Here is a 23,594-nt window from a genome sequence, read left to right on the forward strand (position 1 = left end):
AAAACTGTGATCATCTTTTGCACCGCAACAGATCATAGCAGATATGCTGCATGTTTCTTAACTAACATGGAGTACAATGGACTCCACCACACAGATCAAGAAGGAAGTTTTGCTATGCAGGGGAGGTCAAAGAAGAAACTCAAGGAAATGTGAAGAATAGTATTTATGTGTACCCCATGGGCAGTTTGTCCGCTTAGAAACACACAAGTTTTGAGATTATGTTTCTCAGGTCCTTCAAAAATATCGCTGGGTGTATATCGGATCTCCAAAAGTTATTCGTTCTGGAAGGTTCTGACATGGGTGTGGTAATATTTTTGGTCCACATGCACTAGAATCATGGGTTCTTCATACCTGACGTCTAGTATCTGATGGATCCTAAAGGCTTCCTCGCTTATCTCGGTCTCAAGGTAGATACTATAAGTTCCTTTTTTCTTGTTTGCTCTTCAAGTCTACTTAGAAATTTATGTGTGTTTGATGATAATAAAAAGTACAAATGTCTCTTTATGTCCTCAGGATGTGCCTGTATTGCAACAATGGATGCCATCCTTTCGGCAGTTTAGAAGCATATGGAAGCAAAAATCTTTGCTAAGTGCATTATGGTGACAGTGGTCATGATGAAGAGGTGGAATTAGAAGAGTTTATGACCATATCAGCAGGTATGTGTAGTGATGAGATAGTTTCTAATGTACATTCGAGCAGAGGCAGGTGCAGCCTATATTTAATGAATTAATTGGACACAATAGTCTCTCTACAGAAATTAGATGTGTAAAAATCCACTAAGATTTCAATAAATATTAAATTCTGAATGCATAATTTCAACTAGAAAATGGGTTCAGTCTAACAACTTTAAAGGTTGAACTGATCAAATTTAAATCCTGAATCTGCAGATGCGTTAAGAGTATCATGCATCTAATTTTGAATCTCCTTGTGTTTTCTCTTTACTAAGATTCGTTTCTTTTATTTACCATATTCAAGCTATGTGAACGCAACTGGAAATCCGAGAATTCTTTTTCTGGAATAACATATTATCTATGATGCATCTAGTAGGCTCCGTACCTGCTAATATTTACAAGCTGTTTTTTGTTAGAGAAGGGGGAAACGTAACTTGAAATATTGTTTCATTCACTTGAAGGGAGAACACAAGAACAATAGTCTACCAATAATACTCTTCTGACATCCCTGTTTTACCCATTTTATCCCTTACCTCGTGACTCACATGGAAGAGTCGCATTAGATATAGCTTTCAAGTGCCCACTTTCACTTTTAAATCAGAATGTAATTCTTCAAAATGTTACGGGTTACTGGCATCTTACGCCTCCCTTGCAAAAATAAAAGAACTACCCCATTGTATGTCATCCTACATGCTTATCATGGATGGTTTTCTGAATATGGATTGGTGGGGGTGTTGTATCCAGAAACACACTCAACTGCTATCACTATTTGGATATTCATGCTTTGGTTCAGGCTCAACAGCTGGCTCTGCAGCATGGGTTTACACCTTTTCAAATCAATATCGATGCCAAGGAGATAATTACCATTGATATATGCTCCTAATGATCTTCATTCATCTGTTCTTAACAACTGCAGGTACCTCATCTGGCTTTTGGGTGATCCACCACTGCATCATATCTACAAGGAGCAAGATATCTTAGCAGATAGATTAGCATGTATGGTTTCAGCTACAAATTTGGGTAGTGAAAATACAACATTTTGGAATCCTCCTCCTCAATTTTACTAGATGTTTTGTTGGACGACCAAGTGGGAAGGATGCACACAAGACAAATAGCTTCGACAATATACTCTTGTGGTGGGGCCCTTCCCTGAATCCTACGCATCGCGGGAACTTTACTGCACAGGCAACTGGAGAAGCAACCACAAATGACCAGGAGATGTTAATGGGATCAAATTTTGCAACACATGCTCCCGCTACCTCTACTATACCAAGTACTACTAATAGTTGTGTGGTACCAACTGTTAGGCCACCCTTATCTTTAAGCTACTATTATAGGGTCATGGTTAATCATTAACACTGTTATCACTTGTTACGATTATAGGTTTTTTATTATGTCAAAAGCTATTAGTTGATAACATATATGTAACTTTATTTCTTAATCAAATTCATCAAGCAAGTACCGCATTCAATTATGGCTTAGATTGGAGCCATCCCTTGAAGAGTTGAGTTTGGAGCTGAAAGGCACATTTTTTTAAGCAAATAAATCATGAGAGCACTCAAAATTTGGGACAAACCAAAAGGGAGAGTTTGCAGTACTATTTGCGAACTAAAAGAAAATTGGTGCATTCAATTGTTGTGCCGCAATGCTTTTATAGATTCTCTCTACCAAATCACTGCCTATGAGTCGCCGACTCATTCTTCAATATACGCACGATCAGAACCCTAACTTCTTCCACTACTTGATAGCCTACGCTTTCATGTTCTATTTCATTTTGCGTCGAATTTAAAGACCTCAATGAACCAAAAGGATATAAAGTATAAAAATGAATTTTGGATTAAAGTATGGTCTAAAATGTCATTTAACTAACCTAGTGTCTAAAGTATAATTCATTGTTACTTTTTTTTTTATTTTTTCCTATTAAAACTTGGGAATTTGTTGAGTAATTTTCAAAAGTCACAAGCTGAAGAACGTTGAAAATCTTATTATTGTTACGATAAAGCGATTTAGTTTTTATCCTGCAGGATTTCTGCTGTAAGCAAATTGCTGCTCCTCCGAGGTACGAGCTTTTAGTTTTGTGTTTTTTGGTTATTGACGCCCAACTGTTTGATAAAATGTCTGTGTGAAAGTTGTGGAAGAAATGCTATTTTTTGTTATCTGTGTACTTGATGAGATCCTTACTGTCACCCAACAACAACATACCTAGTGAAATCCCGTAAGTGGTGTCTGGAGAGGGTAGAGTATATACGGACCTTACCGAGGGGCGAACCTATGACCATGATACAATCCACACCAAATTAGAAAGAGAATTGAGGTTTCCCTAAAGGGCAAAATGCAGAATTGCCTTTGACAGTTAAGCCCGGAGAAGAACAAGTGAGATTTTGAGAGAGAGAGAAAAGGATTTCTATTGATTACAACTGAATGTTTACAATTGGGAAAGATGAATCCATATAAAGGAAAACCAATTCAGTTAATGAAGTAGAGACGGAACCTTCTAGAAGTTAAATAACTCACTAACAACTCTAACTGATTTCCGGAACTCGTGCAAGTCACATGCCACTTAACTAACTACAGTACACCATTTATCTGCTAATGAAATGTTTAAAACTAAAATAGGAAATCATAGAAGAATCATTCCCAAAAGGCTTGTAACAATGCCTCCCCCATCAGACAACCCTCGTTCTCAAGGGTTGAAATGTGGAAATTGCTGACAAAAAGAGAAATAATCCCCCCAAGTGCTATCTTCCTCAGCTGCATTAAACCATTTGATAAGCAATTGAGTGACAGGTCGACCATGCTTCTTGACCAAACGCTTGTCGAGGATGTACTCGGGGGTCAGTAAGACACGTCCAGCATCTGAATGCACCACTGGCAGAGTAGGTGAAGCAGTATGTGGTCCCAACTTTTGTTTCAGCTGTGAGACATGAAAAATTGGGTGAATTTTGGAATCAGGAGGCAAAGCTAAGGCGTAAGCAACAACACCAAATCTGGCAGTGATCTGAAAAGGGCCCAAAAACTTTGCAGAATGCTTTTGGAAGGCATGTGATCGAGAGACAATTGCTTGAATGGTTGAAGTTTGATGTAAACCCAATCACCTACTGAAAATGACCTGTCAATCCTTCTCCTTCTCCTGTCTGCCTGATACTTCATTCTATCTTGAGCTCTTTGCAACTGAAATTTCAAGCTCCTCAAGGTAGCTTCTCTAGCTTGAAAGCTTCTATCCACCAAATCCAACTGAGAGTCAAATGCCATATAAGGTAGAAGGGGGGGGGAGGCTTCTACCCTTACACAACTTCATAAGGGGTTATGTTAATAGCTGAGTGAAAAGTGGTATTGTACCACCACTCAGCTAAAGGTAACCACTAAGGTCATTCCTTCGGTTTCTCAAAGGTCATACACCTTAAGTAACATTCCAAGCACCTGTTAACCACTTCAATCTGACCATCAGTTTGAGGATGGTAGGCTGTGGAGGTTAATAAAGACACCTTCTGCAATTTGAGAAGTTCCTTCCAAAAATTGCTAGTGAAAACTACATCCCTATTAGACACAATTGTTTTAGGCATCCCATGCAACTTAAACACTTCAGACATGAATAACTGAGCAACATCAAGGGCTGCATATGGATGTTTACGGGCCATGAAATGAGCAACCTTGATCAATCTGTTAACAACCACAAAAATAACTTCCTTACCCGTTGCTTTAGGTAGGCCCTCTATGAAGTCCATTGATACATCCTGCCATACTCTTTCAGGGATGGGAAGAGGCTGCAACAGCCCAGGGTAAGCCACATTGTCATTCTTACATCTTTGACAAATATCACAGTGTCTCACATAAGTATAAACATCCTCTTTCATCTTTTTCCAATAAAATTCTTGCCTCAGCCTGTGTACTATAGCCGTGATGACAGAGTGTGCACCATTAGGACTATCATGATAAAAAGAAATGAGATCCTTTCTAACCTCTGGTACAACTCCCACCATCATCTTTCCTTTTCTGCTCAAGATACCACTGTGGAACTGGTAGTAGTGTTTAGGTGGACCTGTAGTTTGAATGGTAGTGACTAGTTGCTTCAAGTGAGGATCTAAGTTCCATGAATCCTTCACAGCATCTAGTAATGCTGACTGCCCCCCTGAAATGCTGTTAAGTTGAATGGAACCTTCCATTCTGGATAATGCATCTGCTACAATGTTATCTTTTCCCTTTTTATAGGAGATAGTATAGTCATAACCAAGGAATTTAATCAGCCATTTCTGTTGACTTGGTGTAGATATTCTCTGCTCTAACAAGTATTTGAGGCTTTGATGATCCGTTTTGATTATGAACTTCCTTCCTAACAAGTAGGGCCTCCACTTTTGCTCTGCAGTAACAACAGCTAGGAGCTCTTTCTCATATACTGAGAGAGCTTGATTCTTTTCAGATATACCTTGACTAAAGAAGACTATTGGCCTGTTGAATTGAGTCAGCACAGCTCCAATTCCACTACCAGAGGCATCAGTTTCAACAACAAACTCAGCTGAGAAGTTAGGAAGGGACAAAACTGAAGCTGAAGTGATGGCATGCTTAAGTTGTTCAAAGGCATGTGATGCTGCTTCAGACCAATGGGAGTTTCCTTTCTTTAGGAGATCATTTAAGGGCCTAGCTATGGTACCAAAACCTTGAATAAATCTTTTGTATTAGCCAGCCAAGCCTAAAAACCCTCTCAACCCCTTTAGTGTAGTAGGTTGAGGCCAGTTAACCACTGAATCCGCCTTATGTCCATCCATAGCTACTCCATCTTCAGAGATAACATGACCTAGGTAATCAATTTGCTTACTCCAAAAGCACACTTTCTTTTCTTCACATACAAAGCATGAGCTCTCAACACCTTGAAGGCTACTTCTAGGTGTGCTAGATGATCCAACCAGCTGGAGCTATAAATGAGTATGTCATCGAAGAATACTAGTATAAATTTTCTAAAATAGGAGTGGAAAATCCTATTCATGAGGCTTTGGAAAGTGGAGGGGGCATTAATGAGGCCAAAAGGCATGACCAAGAATTCAAAGTTGCCATGATGAGTTCTGAAAGCTGTTTTGGTGACATCAGGATCATGCATTTTGATTTGGTGGTACCCTGATCTAAGATCCAGCTTAGAAAAATACTTAGCTCCATGAAATTCATCTAGCAACTCCTCAATCACAGGGATTGGAAATTTATCCTTTATAGTGTGGTTATTCAATTTTCTATAATCCACACACATCCTCCATGACCCATCCTTTTTCTTTACCATGATAATTGGTGAATAAAAAGGGCTAGTACTGTGCCTAATCACTCCCGAATCAAGCATCTCATCAACTATTTGTTTGATTTTATCTTTCTGTATTGTAGGATACCTGTATGGTCTGATATTGATAGGAGAAGTCCCTTCTTGCAATGTAATCTTGTGGTCTTGTTCTCTTGCTGGAGGTATCCCCTTTGGTACTTCAAAAAGATCCTTGTATTGATCTGAAAGAGGGGGCAAATCCTCTTGGTGATTACACTCATCAGTAGTAGGCTTCATGGACAACAAACTACCACTGGTTCTATCCAGATTATGCTTCTTAAATACTCCTACAGATATCATGCAAAGTTCAGCTGGCTTTGTTAGTAATTTGTCTATGCTGTTCTATTGTATCATCTTCATAGTAGCCGGTTGGATTCCCCTCAATGACACCTTGTGGCCAGCAACAGTAAATTCCATCTTGAGCTTTCTAAAACTCCACATAATATCACCAAAGTGATTAACCATTGGATGCCTAATAGGCAACACCAACATATCAGAATTATGTTACCCCTTGTATTTTCCACATATTACACCCTCCAATAGTTAACACCAACATATCAGCATTAAAAGCTACCCTTTGCATTTTCCAATCCACCTTTTTGCTAATAAATTGACTTTGCACCTTTTTTCCATCAGCTACTGACACAACAAAATGAGTGATAGGAGTTAGTGCACACCCCAGTCTCTTGGCAGTGTTCAGATCCAAGAAATTATGGGTGCTGCTAGTGTCTATCAGAACATGTAAGGACTTTCCCTTGACACTCACAGTGACCCTCATGGTCCTAAAATCACTTACACCATTCATAGCATGGACAGACACATGTGGAAAGATTGCTCCCTCTTCATCAGTTTCCCACTTATGCCCAGTCATTGTTAAAAATTCAACAGAGTCTAGTACCATTTCATCCCCTATTTCTGTGATTTCTTCACCTCCTTCGATTTCCATGGAGAACAACTGTCTTTTTCCTTTACAAACATGACCATAAGAACATTTCTCATCACAATTGAAACACAATCCCTTGTTCCTTTTTTCCTCCATCTCAGCTGGGGTCAGTAATTTTGCTCTTCTGGGATTTGATTTAGGGTTGGAAGTAGTAGGAAAAGTGGGTGGTATTTTGGAATGAGTAGTGTTTGGTTTAGTGTTTTGAGAGGTTCTATATGAAAAAGAGGGATAAGGGGAGGTATGTCTGACATTGTTTTTAGAAAGAAAAGTGGAGCTGGTAAAATGTTGCTTCTGTACTTCCAAAATCTAGTCCCGAAATCTGTCCAAGCTGACAGCCTTGGCCAAAGACCTCGGAGCTAACATTTTCACTGGTAAGCCAACTAATCTCCTGCTTCAATCCTCTCACAAAGCAACTAACCACATAATCTTTAAAAAGTTCTACCCTAGTGAGTAGTTCATCAAAAACATCAACATAATCCTGTATAGAGTTTACCTGACGAAGATCTTTGAAATCTCTCATTGGGTCATCGAACAATTCTGCCCCAAATTTTGCGTACAAGCATCGAACATACTCGCCCCATTTTGGCCATTCCTTTGTTAACCTGTGCTTCATAAAATATTGATGCCACTGGAGTTCCCTGCCATCCAATTTGCAAGAAACACGTTTTACCCTTAGATCTTCCGGGGTTTCGTACACGTCGAAGAATTGCTCGCAACTATAGCGCCAATCCTTCAATCCCTGACCATCGACCCTAGGCATATCTATCTGAAATTTCTGACTATAACCCTGACAATTTCCTATTCCATTATCAGCTCGGACCCCAACTACCTCTGGGGTCTCATTTCCCCCAACATTGCCATGAGGAGGAGGAGCTCCTGGTGGGTTCAAATTCCCTGCAAGCAACCTCCTGATATCTTCCATAGCTTGCGCGACCTTCGCGTCAATGGCATGTTGAATCTCTGTGACAGAGTTCATAACACCTTCCATGGAATTCTTCACACATCGACTTCTCTTCGTAATTCTTGCATGCGAGTATTGTGATCACCCATGGCAGCAGGTCAGAGGAAACCTGGCTCTGATACCAATGATACAACCCACACCAAGTTAGAAAGAGAATTGAGGTTTCCCTAAAGGGTAAAATTCAGAATTGCCCTTGACAGTTAAGCCCAGAGAAGAACAAATGAGATTTTGAGAGAGAGAAAAAAGCATTTCTATTGATTACAACTGAATGTTTACAATTGGGAAAGATGAATCCATATAAAGGAAAACCAATTCAGTTAATGAAGCAGAGACGGAACCTTCTAGAAGTTAGTTATTGAACTAACTCACTAACAACTCTAAATGATTTTCGGAACGCGTGCAAATCACGTGCCACTCAACTAACTACAGTACACCATTTATTTGCTAATGAAATGTTTAAAACTAAAATAGGAAATCATAGAAGAATCATTCCCAAAAGGCTTGTAACAGACCATCTTTTTGGTGCTCCGACAACCGTTAAATTTGTGGGTTAGGTATGGTTAAATAAAAAATGGTATAAGACTTAGAAAAATACCCAATAAAACCTGAAGATAGTTGGGTGTTTTAATTTTCCAGCATAACCTTAAGCTTTGGGCATCAATATACGAGTTCGAACCTCTCGAACACCCACGACCCCTAATTCCTAGGTCCTCCATTGAATCGTTACCACTATCTTGGAGAGGTAAAGAGGTTGTTTCTAAAAGACCCTTGGTTTGAGTGTAGCAAATTATAGATAGTAGGTATGAAAAGAAAATGGTAGTAAAGAAAGTATAGCAACTAATTAGGAAATATTACAATAATAATAACAGAGCAAGACACTACGGGGTCGTTTGGTTTGAAGACAAGTTATGCTGGGATAAGTTATGATGAAATTAGTTATGTTGTGATTAGTTGTCCTGGGATTAGTTATCCCGATACTATTTTTTAGCGGATATTTGGTTTCTCGTACTAAAAATAATATGCATTGCATCTTTCTAAGAATATATTGTTTGTTTACAAAAATACTCTTCACCTTATTTAGCTTAATTATTTTTATGTGTGCATTCCTATGATTTTTCAATTATGTGCCAATATATCAAAGTCATGCGTATTTGTCCAATTATGTGCCAATGTCCTTGATAAGTTGAAGGAATTTCTGACTATGCAGACTCAACCCTTAACCACCACCTAGATGTTGGAAGTTTCAATTGTAACCCAGAGGTTAAAAATTTCACACACATTTGAAGATATCCAACTCTGCTTCTACCATTGAAAAACAACATTGAGTATCGAAGTGCTATAAATAGAAATGATATGAACAAAGAAGCAGATTAGCCAGTGACTGCTTGTCACGTGAAATTGAACTCAACAAAAAGGCAGAAAAGATCAAATTAGTCTTGTTAATATTTATAGTTCTGCACTAGAAGCACAACAATATTCCAAGTATCCTCTATAACAGAATTGAAGAAACAACTTAGTCGAAAGACCATGACAGTCTTGGTAAATGAAAATTTGATGCCCTTCAGATAAGTTGGCTTTTTGACCTCAACTCCAGGGGTGCGGTCCTTCTCCGAACCATGCTAACCGGGGATTCTTTGTGCACAGGGTTGCCTTTTTTTAAATTGTAGATAAATAGATAGACATATGCAAGACACACAGAGCTCCAATATTCAGTAGGTGGTATCACAAGGAAAACTTTGTTTTAAATTGAGGAAAATTCGCAACAGCTTCAATTGGTTCTGACTGAAGTCAAATATCTATCCTCATTCAAATTCATTCAAATGAAATTTAAGACATACAGAAAGATAGAGATTGTGAACCTTATGAACAAGAATAGTTTATGTTGGAGCATTAAGAAATAAAGTACCAACAAGTACAGTTTTCCATCCTACAAGTATAGTTGATACAACATATTTAGTTTCTCTAATTTCAACTAGGATATGTGGTCAAACATCAGGGACAATTGATGTTGGAGCATTAAGAAAAAAGAGCTCTTTGTTCTTACACAAAAAAAGAATTTTCCTATACCAAAAAAAGAAGTTTCCTACACAACACAACTCCTTTTCCTATACAAAAAAAAAAAAGAATTCATCCAACAAGGGTTTGGTGGGTAATTTTGTCATTTTATTATTTTATTCCAAAGATAAATTATGATGAGATTATTATACCACCAAAAGGATGGGATAACTTATCCCGGTACTATTTGTTAATCCCAGGATAAGTTATCCCGAACTTTGCATCCAAACAAGACATCAAAATTTTTATCTCGGGACTATTATTTTATCCCGAGATTATTTGTTTTAGTACCTTACACCAAACGACCCCTACAAGAATAAGCCTAGTACCATGACAAACACCGTCAAGCCTAAAACCGTTGAGAAGCAAGACAATACTTTACTACAATACTACCTACTAACCTTCTACCTTTATAGACGATCTTCACACCCTCTTATGTAAGGGTCATGTTCTAGGTAAGTTGAAGTTGTGGTATGTTCTATCTAATCACCTATTTCCAATACCTTTTAGGCCTACCTTTATCTCTACTCGTACCCACTATATCCAACCTCTCACTTTTTTATGGGGCATCTGCTCATCACTTCTTCACATGCTCAAATAATGTCAGCCTTGCTTTCCTCATCTTATCCACTACGGAGGCCACTCCTACCTTGTCCCGTTATCCGCCTTCCTAATCTTATCGCTCTTAGTATGCCCACACATCCATATTAGCATCCTCATTTCGCAACATGTATCTTTTGAACATGAGAGTTCTTGACTGGTCAACACTCCATCCCATACAACAAACTCGGTCTAATCACCACTCTGTAGAACTTATATTTAAGGTGTTGCGATACCAAACACCCCAAGAACACAACAAATCACACACCAAAACAGTCTCCTAGTTCAAGAGAACCGAGAACTCCTTTGGTGACCTCACTTGGATTCGAAGACGAGAGTTAGAAAGAGATGATATCAAGGTGTTCTTTACACCAAACAGCCATCCAAACTAAGTTATCAACAAGAATAAGAAGAACATGAACAATAACAACACAACTCACGGGTTCTACCAAACAAGATGAATACGGAAACAAGATTACAATAACGAAAGGATAGGTAATGTGACATAAAATACTACACGTTCTAAGCATTAAGGTGTATATTAAATACTAAAACACAAACAACAATTAATATTAAACACCTACACTCTTACGGGACCTCAAGGGAATTGGATTCCCAACCAACCACCATTTCTAAGGTTGTTATCAACACAAGTGATGTCCACACTTGCCACAAGGATTCCACCTTGCAATACACTCTCAAAGAGTTTACAAAATATATCATCAAAGTCTAAGAGAAATGACCTAATAAGGTTCTATTTATAAGCTAGGTTAACTTATTACAAAATAATCAGAAGGCCCTTAATGATCCCCTCACATTGGGCGGCCTTGTAGGGTGAATATGGACGGCTTTGGAGTGTTAATGTTGGGATTCTTGACACTTCAAGGCTTGTTCCCTTGGTTAGGCAACCCCTACAAGCTCGGGTCTTCACGTCTTGGCTTCCGTCATTTCCTTAAGTGTTAAGATGCCTCTTTGACCCGTATCATCCTCCCCTCCTTGGAAAGGATTCGTCCTCGAATCTGAATCTTGAAAAATAATAGGGGACACAAGACAACACACATTCCTCGTAGCAAGAGGGTTAATGTTAGCACAATCAATAATAACATCTTGCCAAGGTTGCACATACTTCACATATAACCAAACATCCTTCAAAATATTGGACGAAGAGTCAACATTCAAAGTGCAAAGGAGTAGGCTATGAAGAACATCAAGAATTTCCCCTAAGTCCCATTAACAAAATTATCAAGCAAATCATCACATATTGAAACGACTAAGGGTAAAAACAAGGAGTTCATAGAGGGTAAGTTACCCTTCCAAACACGGGAAACCAAATGTACACATAAAACATGCTTAGCATCAACATAATCATGCTCACACAACTTACACAAGTTATTCCCAACCACGGTTTGAAAGACATCAAACATCACCTGGATCAAATGGGTGGAGTGTACATGAGCACGGGTTTAGAACACACTTTCTTTCCCTAATACTACCACAAATACGATCATATGTCCCCTCTATACTAGCATGGTCAACACCAAAAATAATTAGAGGGTCATCTGTAGTCATTCAACCAACATTTTCAAAATCACCATTTTCACACACAAGTTGGTTTTCATGACTTCCACAAGACAGTGTACTATCACTTGTCACAATAGCTTCAACACTAGGTGGACACAAATCGATCTTGCAAGAAGAATCAATTTTATCATCATTAGGATCAACTAGTGTATCCACAATCTCAAGTTGTACATTATCATCACAAAATGAAGGAACATTCGGCTCACCTAAAGACAAACTATCATTCACACTTAGTTGCCTACTAGCCTCATTCACTATAGTGCAAGAGTTAGTTTGATTACCTTGTAACTCATGTGGAGCATGTCCACTCGCGGGAACTTGATTAGGAAATCTCGGATGCTCTATCAAGTTATCCAACTCCTTGCAAAGAGAGCTTTCTGTCCCTTCCATTCTTCCTTACATTAGGCCTATTATTCTTTCCATTCTCTCTATTATCCCTTCCATTCTATCCAACCTGATACAAGAATAATAACCGCCTTAGCTTTCGACAATATCATTCAAAGTCACTATATGAAGAATCAAGCTTTGGTCACATGGAGGGCACGGGATCATACTTGGAGGGGACATTTTGAGCCTACCATTGATCAAACCCGAGTGTGAAAGATTGCTTGGAGCCTTGAAAACTTAAGGACTCTCGGGTTTGGACCACCTTTGTTGGTTCACGGTTTTGGTGCCCTTTATTAAGGGCATTTTGGTCACTTAGCCTTAAGGAAATTTTGGACAATTCATATTGTTTTCCAACACACCAAGGCCACCCTTGGTCATTAAGGGCAGTGTTGTCTTTTTTGCCTTCTTTTGTAATATACTATAAGTAGGATTTTTTTAGGTATTCTCTCATTAATTTATGAAAGATGAAAGATTGAAACATTAAAAATTATCTCTCTCTTGTGAGTAGAATACTTAGTCTTAGTTAGGGCTTGGAAAAGCTAGTATTGATCTTTTCTTGGAAATGATGGATCTTGAGGTGAGTTGATTCCCTTGGCGGTCACTGTAAGAGTGTGGTTTTGATTATTACATTCATTAGGGGTTTTTGAGTTTAATACAGTCTTTAGTTCTTAATCTTGTAATAATCTTGGTCTCAGTATCTATTCTTTACTTTTGTTGTTGTTATCTTGTGTAGTGGACTGTTTTGGGTCATTTATTGAATCCGAAACTTGTGTTATTGTTGTTGATATTGTTCATCACGTTTTATAGTTGTTTTGGTATTGAAATACACCCTTGTATCTTGTATTCTTGTTGTTGGTAGTGAATCCAAGTGTGGTCTCCATCTTGGTCCTCAAATCCTTAAGATTAGTGGACTGATTTGGAGTGTGTTTTGTGCCTTCCGTTGTATTTCTCGTATCATTTGGTATCAGAGCATGGCTAGATATTGTTCCTACAAGATCAATCTTGGGTTTGCTTGTTAGAAATTTCAAAAAAAAAAAAAGTTAAAATCTGAAAATTCCAAAAAGAAGCAAATCTGTCCATTTTTGTGTCTTGGCCGAAATTATGTTCTTGTTGTGTCTTGGGCGAGATTTTTCTTATTTTGAGTCTAGATCTAGGAGTCTTTTTATTTGTTTTGTTGTTTATAGTGTTAGCTTGTTCACCTCTAACACTAAAGAAGTCTAGATTTAGATTTGAGCTTTAATTGTTGATGTTGTTGTTGTGAACTTAAACTTTGACCGTGTGATTGTTGTTGGTATTGTTGTTGCGGATTCAAAACTTGGACGTGTGGTGTGTTGTTGGTTCAAGGTTTGAATGTGTATGGTGGTTATTGTGTTGTATTTTTAAGCTTGGAAATGTATTGTAGATGTTTGGGGTCCAACTTGAACCGTAGAACTTCAAGATTCAAAAAAATGTGTTCTTGGTGTTCTTCACATCTTCATCTATAGTTGAAGAAAATGAATTTTTGATCTTGGAATTTGAAGAAATAGAGTGTGTATTTTGTTAGTCTTGAAAGACATAATTTCAAAATTTAAGACCTCTCAAGACTTTTACTACCAATTCCAATCACTCAAGGACTTTAACAACCACTTTTCCAACAACCTTCCATGATTTAAGGACCATGTCTTGAGGAGAAAAGTCAAGTCTTGCTTTTTGAATTTGAAAGAGGATTTCAAGACTTGTTTTATATCCTTAACCAATTACCACCAATTCCAAATTACAATTGGACCAAGACTTGAATTAGAAAATAAAATTTGATAACAACCGCAACCAATACGTGGTTGCCACATCACGTTTTTTTACTGTTTACCGACAATTTTTAAGCTCAAATTTCAGATTTCTTAGTTTCATTTCATTGTTTCCTAGTTCCGTTCTTGTTTCAAACACTAATTAACAAACTAGTAATATCCTACTAGATTGTACGTTAGTTGTAGAGTCCGTTTGTTTCGTGTCTTCGTTATTTGTGTGCTTTTTCTTGTTTTTAACTCATAGTAACTTCTTTGTTTCAAGTTCGTTAGTAAATTTTATTTTTGTGTCTTGAGTCGATCAAACAATAATCTATTCCGGCCGCTAAATAGAATTGACATCCTATTGACTACCGGAGTATAAACAATTTTCAATATTCGCCGCTCCAATGGTGAGAATCACAAAGGTGAGTGTATACGAGTGTTAGTGAGAAGCTTTTACTACTAATCTTGTTTGTTCATTGTGTAGGTACAAAGGTGATATAAGGGGAACATGTCTTCAATAGTCGGGGATTATTATGACTGCAACATGGGAGACTATGATTGTAGTGAGGGTTTTTATGGCTACGAATTTGAGGGAGATTGCGGAGGCTATGAAAATAGCCATGAACAAAACTTGGGCAGATTTGGGAGTTGCGGTTTTGAGGGAGAAAATGAGGTGAATGAAGTGCCTAGTACTTATGGTGAGTTTGGATATGATGTAGGACTTCGTGAATGTTCTTATGATGATGTTGGGGCATGTGAGGAGTCTTACACTTCTCACTCCGAACCTAGATTTGGTGTTAGGTATAACCCTTTCATTCGCAAAGCTTATGAGAGCTATGGTAAGAGTGCATGTGAGGAGTGTGAAGATTCATATTCTTCACCTTGTAGTTCTTCTTATCAAGGTCAATATAGTGTGAATAGTTATACTAGTTTAAGTGGAGGTTGTCTAACGAGAAGAAAACGGTGTGCATCTCCAAAACCGAGGGGTACTTGTGTGCATTATAATGTTGATCCGAGAAGAAGTATACACTCCGGAAAGGTGACTATTTGTGGGATACCGGGATGCCTTATTGTGTTGAATGATAGGTACTATAAAAACTACATCCTTCCGTCCATGGTCAACTACTTGGGGTTGTTTCGAGAGCCTTTACTTGTTCCATACTCATTGAATGAGTTCAAGGTTACCGAGAGGGTAAAAGTTGTCTTCTCCCAATATGAATACCATAAGGAGGTGTGGTGCAATGTTCTTCCCTTTCCCTACGGTCATGTATACTTAGGTGTCGATTGGTTTGCACGACATCTGATACGATACAAATTTGGTACGTATCAAAAACAAACCAAAAATAGTCCACAAACAAAGGGAAACCGAGAGCTCAACAAACACCAATCTCAGTTCCAACAACATCAAGAAACAAGGTGTAAATGACACCAAAAGCACTAACAACAACAAGAGATAAACAACAATAACGAGAGGAACAACACTACAATAACAACAATCCAACGGTTACAAAATTACAAGAACAACAAGAACCAAACGGTTCACTAGACTACGCAACTAGTACATGATGTGGAAAGATAGGAAGTGAGACATACACTATTACAAGGTTAAGAACCCAAAGATTTATTAAATCTAAGGACCCCTAAGACTTACAATAGCAACACCACACTCTTACGTGACACAAGAGGGATTCCATTGCTCAAGCACCAATGTTTCCAAGCAATACACAATCACAAGTGAATCCACATTTGTTCATGTCCTAGTTTAGGCCTAGAGACCCTCTCTCTCAAGAGATGTGTTCTTTATTCAACAAAAACTAATGAACTAAAACCCTATATTGTTCTATTTATAGTACTTTACAAATAAAAATATAAAATGACAAAAAGGCCCTTTAATGACCAAGTAGGCAAATAGGCACCCATGGAGTGTTTTAGGGGCGGTTTGGAGCCCTTTTTAACACTTCAATTCGTACACCTCCGAGGTTACATCCAAAATACTCAAAAACGTTCATCTTCATGATTGTTCTTGTATCATCCTCTCCATCTTGAGAGGAATTTGACCTCAAATTAATGACACTAGCCAAATGAAAATGGCTCCAAAACAGTCCACAAAATAAGAAGAAACCGAGAACACAACAATTTCAAGTCTCGGCCAACGTCTTCATTTTGCACCTTGGTTTCCTCTCTATCTTGAGATTTGCCTTCAATCTCATGCGGCTCAATTGAGTTTAGCCAAGAAGTTTCACTACAAAACAACAAACGGTTTAGTTGTAAAAGAAATGTCCTCACACTCTCTCTTTATTTCTTTGTTCTTGGATTCCTCACACTTAATCTCACAAGTGTTGTATGCTTGATTGTACTCCATGAGGTGTTGAGAGGTGAATTCCAATGTTTACAACGACTCCAAAAAAAAATAAAAAAAATACACAAGGACGTAAACACAAAGAACGGTTTCAAACCAACTCACAATCTAGTAAGTGGTTACTAGCTTGTAAGTTAGTATTGGAATCAACAAAAGAAACAACAAAATAAAACTAGAAGATCAAATTTGAGCTTAAAATTTGTCGTGTGAAGAGTAATTTGTGTTGTGTCACCCCCTAATTAATCACGGGTCCACACAAGTTTCAATCACCATTCTTGAAATTTTTAGTCCTTATACTTTTGGAATGGAAGACATTAGTATTTGGAGGGAAAAACACAAGTCTTGTAACTCTTTTCAAATTCAACTCAAAAAGGTGAGATTAGACTTGTACTAGTTTCCACCAAACAAGGCTCCTAGAAACAAGGAAAGTGGTTGAAAAAGTTATTGTCAAGTCAAGAGTGATGTGAGCTAGTCCTTTCACCAACAAGTCTTCCAACTTTGTCTTTACCTTTTCTAGATATATTAACTACTTTAAGTTGGTCAAGATAAGAGAAGTGATGAAAACAACAAGAACACAACAACTTTTCAAGAACAACAATAACAACACCTTCAACGCCCACTCCAACCTCCACAAATTTCAGTCTAGGTCTTTGTTCACAACACAACTTTAACAAGTTTTTAAGCTCAAATATAGATCTAGATACCTTTAGTGTTAGTGAATCAAGAAACAACAATAACAACAAAGAAATTCTAGACCTAGACTCTGCAAATTTGCCAAGACTACAACAAGAACACTACAAGTTTCTCGGCCATGAATAAGAACAAAAATAAGAACAAGAACAAGAACACTTCTTTTTTTTTTTGATTTTTCTAGCAAGCCCAAGATTGATTTTGTTGGAACAAAATCAACTATAAGCTTTGATACCAAATGATACGATACAAATTTGGTACGTATCAAAAACAAACCAAAAATAGTCCACAAACAAAGGGAAACCGAGAGCTCAACAAACACCAAATCTCGTTTCCAACAGCATCAAGAAACAAGGTGTAAATGACACCAAAAGCACTAACAACAACAAGAGATAAACAACAATAACGAGAGGAACAACACTACAATAACAACAATCCAACGGTTACAAACCTTAAGAGTGAACTGCTAACCAACTGCACTAAAAGCTATAGCTGATAGCGAGAGGTGCAACCCACCCTTTATAGGCCCTGAACCATACGGGGCACGAACCCAACCCACACCCCCAACCAAGGCCAACCCGAGACAGGTGGCCACCCTTTGGGTGCCATCAACATCAAGTTCCTAACGTGCAAAATTGGCCTAGTGTTGTAAAAGACCAATGGGGGAATCGCCTCATGACTTACTTGCTTCCCAAGACACAAAGAGAAGTACCTACCTACTCCAATCCGAATTATTATAAGAGACAAAAGATTGAGAGGAGTAAGGGAGTGCAAGGTGGTAATCCGAGAGTGGAAAAAAGAGAGGTTGTGTGGAGCGAAGTAAGGGGATTATCACCAAACCGTGGTAACATTGGTTGTCCTTCTATTTCTAAGGACATTTGTGTAGGTACCAACATGGCAAGCGAAGGTGAACAATGCCGAAAGGAAGTTGCTGCCCAAGCTTATGGAGGACCTTCACACCACGGCAAAGAAGAATCTACTCAAGAAATTCAAGGTAAAATAGCTAACTCTTACACTTTGGTGCATGAGAATGATATTCGTGTGGCTAGTAGCCCATTGAGTGTGAGTAGTAGCTTACTTACTTATGAGTCAATTGATTCTTCGTCTCTTATTGATGATGTACATGTTGTGAGTGTGGATACACTAGTTGATCCTATTGATGACCAAATTGACTCTTCTTATAAGGTTAATTTATGTCCATCTAGTGTTGAAACCTATATGTTGAATGGAAGTACATCATCTTGTGTAATTGGTGTTGATCAAATTATTTGTGAAAATTGTCCACCACTTGAGTATATGTGTGATGTGATTAATAGAACTTAAGTGAGTGAAGTACTTAAAAATATTGGTCACCAAAATGGGAGTGAACCTGAGAGCCATTCTTGGGACAATCTTATGCTTGAAATCTCTTTGAAACATGATATTGATATTTTAGAGAGTGATGAACGTGTTTGTTCCGAATCTTCCTGGGAAATAGATCATGCTCTCTTTAAGTATAATGTCTTGTTTGAAGATGATTTAAACACTCCTAATGAACCTAGTGGTGAGAATGGTGGTAAAACTTGCCTTGAAGGCTATAGCCGATATGCTAACCCACTATGGTGTGACAACATTCCTCCTAAAGATGAAAATCTCTTTTTGAAAGATGAGAGTACTCTTAAGGGTAAGAAATGTGTAGTCCTTCTTGAAAATCTGAGGGCAAAGGTGTCATTGACTCCTTAGGGTAATGTTCCTAAATGTGCATCCTTGTTTGACACACTTGTGCCTAAATTGCATGAATTCCAACTTGTGGATGCCAAGTTGTCTAGTTATTTGAAGGAAATAATGTGTATGTGTTTAAATGCTTATTATTCACCTGTGAATGCCTTTGCACGTGATTCTTTTCTATACTACCTCTTTGCCTATGATGACGTCCATGCTAGTTTTGAATTTATTTTATGTCGAGATAGGAAGTTTGTTGGTCTGTCCATGTGTGTGTGTGATAATGCTATATGGATTTTATGGGCTTTAGAACCAATCGACCACCCCCTTGGTGTGGTCTTTTGATGAGATAAAGAAGCAATGGTGTCTTATATCTCATAAGGTGAAGGAAGTTCTACCTTGTGGATTATTTGATGCCATTAGGACCTATGTAGTTTCTTTATCTCTTGGTGATTCCCGTAACCAAATCCTTTGTGCACCTTTTATTGAGCTTTTAATATTTAATTCAAAGGATCCTTGGTTATATTGCAAATATGTGCAACCTTGGCATGTTGAGATGATTTATTGTGCTAACCCTAACCCTCATGCCATGAGGAGTTTGTATTTGTTTGCCCTCTCTTCGGTTTTGCAAGGTTTGGATTTGAGGTCGAATCCTTTTCAAGAAGGGGAGGATGATACAAGAATAATGACCGCCTTAGCTTTCGACGACATCATTCAAAGTCACTATGTGAAGAATCAAGCTTTGGTCGCATGGAAGGCACGGGATCATACTTGGAGGGGACGTTTTGAGCCTACCATTGATCAAACTCGAGTGTGGAAGATTGCTTGGAGCCTTGAAGACTTAAGGACTCTCGGGTTTAGACCACCTTTGTTGGTTCACGGTTTTGGTGCCCTTTATTAAGGGCATTTCGGTCACTTAGCCTTAAGGGCATTTTGGACAATTCATATTATTTTCCAACACACCAAGGCCACCCTTGGTCATTAAGGGTAGTGTAATCTTTTTTGCCTTCTTTTGTAATATACTATAAGTAGGATTTTTTTAGGTCTTCTTTCATTAGTTTATGAAAGACGAAAGATTGAAACATGAAAAATTCTCTCTTTTACGAGTAGAACACTTAGTCTTAGTTAGGGCTTGGAAAAGCTAGTATTAATCTCTGCTTGAAAACGGTAGATCTTGAGGTGAGTTGATTCCCTTGGCGATCACTGTAAGAGTGTGGTTTTGATTATTACATTTATTAGGGGTTTTTGAGTTTAATACACTCTTTAGTTCTTAATCTTGTAATAATCTTGGTCTCACTATCTATCCTTTACTTTTGTTGTTGTTATCTTGTGTAGTGGACTGCTTTGGGTCATTTATTGAATCCGAAACTTGTGTTATTGTTGTTGATATTGTTCACCACGTTTTATAGCTGTTTTGGTATTGAAATACACCCTTGTATCTTGTATTCTTGTTGTTGGTAGCGAATCCAAGTGTGGTCTCCATCTTGGTCCTTGAATCTTTAATATTAGTGGACTAATTTAGTGTGTGTTTTGTGCCTTCCGTTGTCTTTATCGTATCACAACCTCCCTTCAAAAGAGCCCAATCGGTTATCCATGGAAATGACAAGCTTTTCCATGAAAGAACTAGCCCTAGTAGGCATTTCCCCTTCACCCGCTATTGTGCCTATCAAAAACTATTAAACAAACATCATAAAAATAGAAAACATGTTAAAGGTTAGTAAAAATTAGTCCACAAAACATCTCAAAACAGTCCGCAAACTCTCAAGCTCACACTTTTGAAGTTTTCATTCTATTGGCCTCACAAGTGTTGATAACCCGCTTATACTCCAATGAGGTCACTTGGTTCCAACTGTGGCTTGAGGTCGGAGTAGATTCTTGTTTGAAATGACACACAAAAAAAAGTAATGTATGAACTTGAACCAAAAAGGATACTACGATTCAAAAACGAGAAAAGAACAAAAATAACGCTAACACAAAGAACGTACTAAAAAAACTAATCTTCAACTTAGTAGGTATTTACTAGTTGTCAATTAGTATAAGGGTCAACGAAATTTAGAAAACAATAGAAACAAGAAAGTGAAACTAGGAAATCCAATGTTCTTAAGCTTTTTGATGATGTGGCAATTAACTATTGGATGTTGTAGTGTTGTTGAAGTTGAAAAATTTTGTTTCAAGAAACTAGTTGTTCAATTTCATGTGTGGAAAAAAAGATTTTCGTCTAAGGTATGGGGCAAACTGTAATACCCCGTATGTTTCTAAGCTTGGAGACGAACCATTTTTCCTACATATGAAATCTCCTATTCTGTGATTCATACTTGAGTACACAACTTACAATGAGTATCCTAGTGATAAGATAGCTTATGATGCGCTAATCATGTTCATATGAGTCACTTAAGGTAATACAAGCTAAGTGTTTTTGAATTCATCAAGTTTTAGTGTTCGATTTTGTAAGGGTCATATTTGAACGAGTATAACTCGATGTTAATGTGGTATTTCTGCATATTTCTACCACCAAATTATAGAGAATCGAATTAGCTTTCCAACGATACCAATTTCATCAAAATCCGACACCCGAGCTAGGAGTTATGGCTTTGCGAAGTAGAGTGTGTCGCCTAACCAATCGCACATGGCCACTGGAAAGCATATGTGATAGCATATGTGGCGCCTATGTAAATATAGGCAATAGCATATGCGGCGCCTATGTAGATATAAGCGATATCATATGCGATGCCTATGTAAATTTAGGCGATATCATATGCTGCGCCTATGTAAATATATGTGATATCATATGCAACGCATATCTTATGGTTTCAAGTGACTTAAAACACTTCGTTTTGAGTTATTTTGAGGGTAATTAAGTCTTTTAACACTCCTTACACGTCCCTAAACTTAGCCCTATGAAATATATAACTCTTGATTACATTACAACCCTACTAACATCTTAAGTTCATCATCCAAGAGCACTAAAAGAGAAAAACAACTAGGGTTGCATAATTAAGCTTGAAGATTCAATTTCAAGGAAATTCCTCCATCAATCATCAAGAATCTTCCTTCTAAGGTATGCGTGAGTTGATTCATGGACTCCTTTCGTCCATGAAGCTCAAGAACTATCTTCTAAATTATGTATTATGATGTTTATGTTGTTGGTGGTTGATGTTCATGTGGTTGGAGTTTGATGATGCCTAAGATGGGATCTTTGTATGTTTTGTGTGAGGATACTAAGATGTGCATGTAAGGTGTTTGTGAAAATACCTAAGGGAATAGAAATCATGCTTTTATGACATAATAAGTCCTAAATGAGTATTCCATGTTCGAAGTTTATGTTCAACGTGATCCCCATGCTATTGTCTTGAATTGAAGATCTTGTATGAGATGCTCATGATATTGTTGTGATATGGAATGACCATGTTATTGAAGCCATGCAAGTATATACATGTTTTGTGCATTCCCGATCATGTGATAGTTTGTTGAGAATCATTCTTATTATGAAATCCTTACTTATGATATTGTGAATTGTGGACTCTACTCTTATAATTAAGTCAGTCATGTGTGTCAGTTTCCTTCCATCGAGTCCTGGGGGTACTTGTACCCGAAAACTATAGTTGTGTGCCTAGAGCTAGTGTCATGTTTCAAGACATTCTCAGTCAAGCTATGCTCCATAGATTTCAGTTAGTCACGTGACTCAGAAAAACTCAGAAATCTCAGTAGTTTGGTAGTCCCAGTAGTTTCAGTACTCTCAGTCAGACCTCAGATCTCAAGTAGCTTTTCCGTCAGTCAACGGAACTCAGTGAATTCAGCTTAGTTCAGCTAAGAAAATATTATCAGCTCAGTTAATCAGTTTATAAATTAGTTCAGTTCAGTTAGTCAGTTCAGCGCAGTTAATCTTTTTAGAGTCTTTCAATTGGGAGTAGGGACTAGCACCGAGTGAGTGCAGGGATGGCGGTTTTTCCCATTATAAAGGCAGCCGTTAGCAGCAATCCCTGTACTCCAGAACTGCATAGCCAGTGCAGGACAGGAGTCACCAGTCAGATTAAGGCTATACTTGACTATTATATTGCCTTAGGCTTGATTTCCTGTTCAGGGTCACCCGTCAGAGAGGCTTGACCATAGCCTTCCAATCAGTGCAAAGATTGGACCCTACCAGTATAGTATCGAGGCATGTCGGTTAGGTTACTACCTCTCACAGTCATAGTTACAGTTTTAGTATCAATCTTCAGAGTAGAAATAAAAAATCAGGACTGTCAGATACAATCATCGATCTCAGTAAGGAACTCAGATAGTTCCATTAATTCCTGGACCATCCTGTCAGATAGGATTGGTCCCATATTCAGATGCTTATTATTAGATCTAGAGGTCACCCGACAGACAGGCTTGATCTCAATCTCAGATTCAGTCGAGCATTCTCATTATCATTTTCAGAGATCACTCGTTAGCTAGGACTGATCTCAGACTTAGATGTTTAGATACAGTTTGGAACTCAGATAGTTTTCCCCAGAATTAGGACTGTTAGATACAGTCATCCATGTTATCAGTCATTCAGTATCTCACTATCACGAAACTCATGTTGTCAGAATTCAAACT

The 23,594-nt window shown here is 38.0% G+C and overlaps 1 non-coding gene across 1 annotated transcript; it reads left to right on the forward strand.

Moving 5' to 3' along the window:
* LOC107849448 lies at nt 1-2,129 on the forward strand. Its single transcript, XR_007048261.1, has 3 exons — nt 1-407; nt 514-656; nt 1,588-2,129. It is a non-coding gene; the product is annotated as an uncharacterized LOC107849448 (transcript).
* Nucleotides 2,130-23,594: the final 21,465 nt, after the last annotated feature.

The sequence above is a fragment of the Capsicum annuum genome, chromosome 1, assembly GCF_002878395.1.
Source record: "Capsicum annuum cultivar UCD-10X-F1 chromosome 1, UCD10Xv1.1, whole genome shotgun sequence".
NCBI lineage: Eukaryota > Viridiplantae > Streptophyta > Magnoliopsida > Solanales > Solanaceae > Capsicum > Capsicum annuum.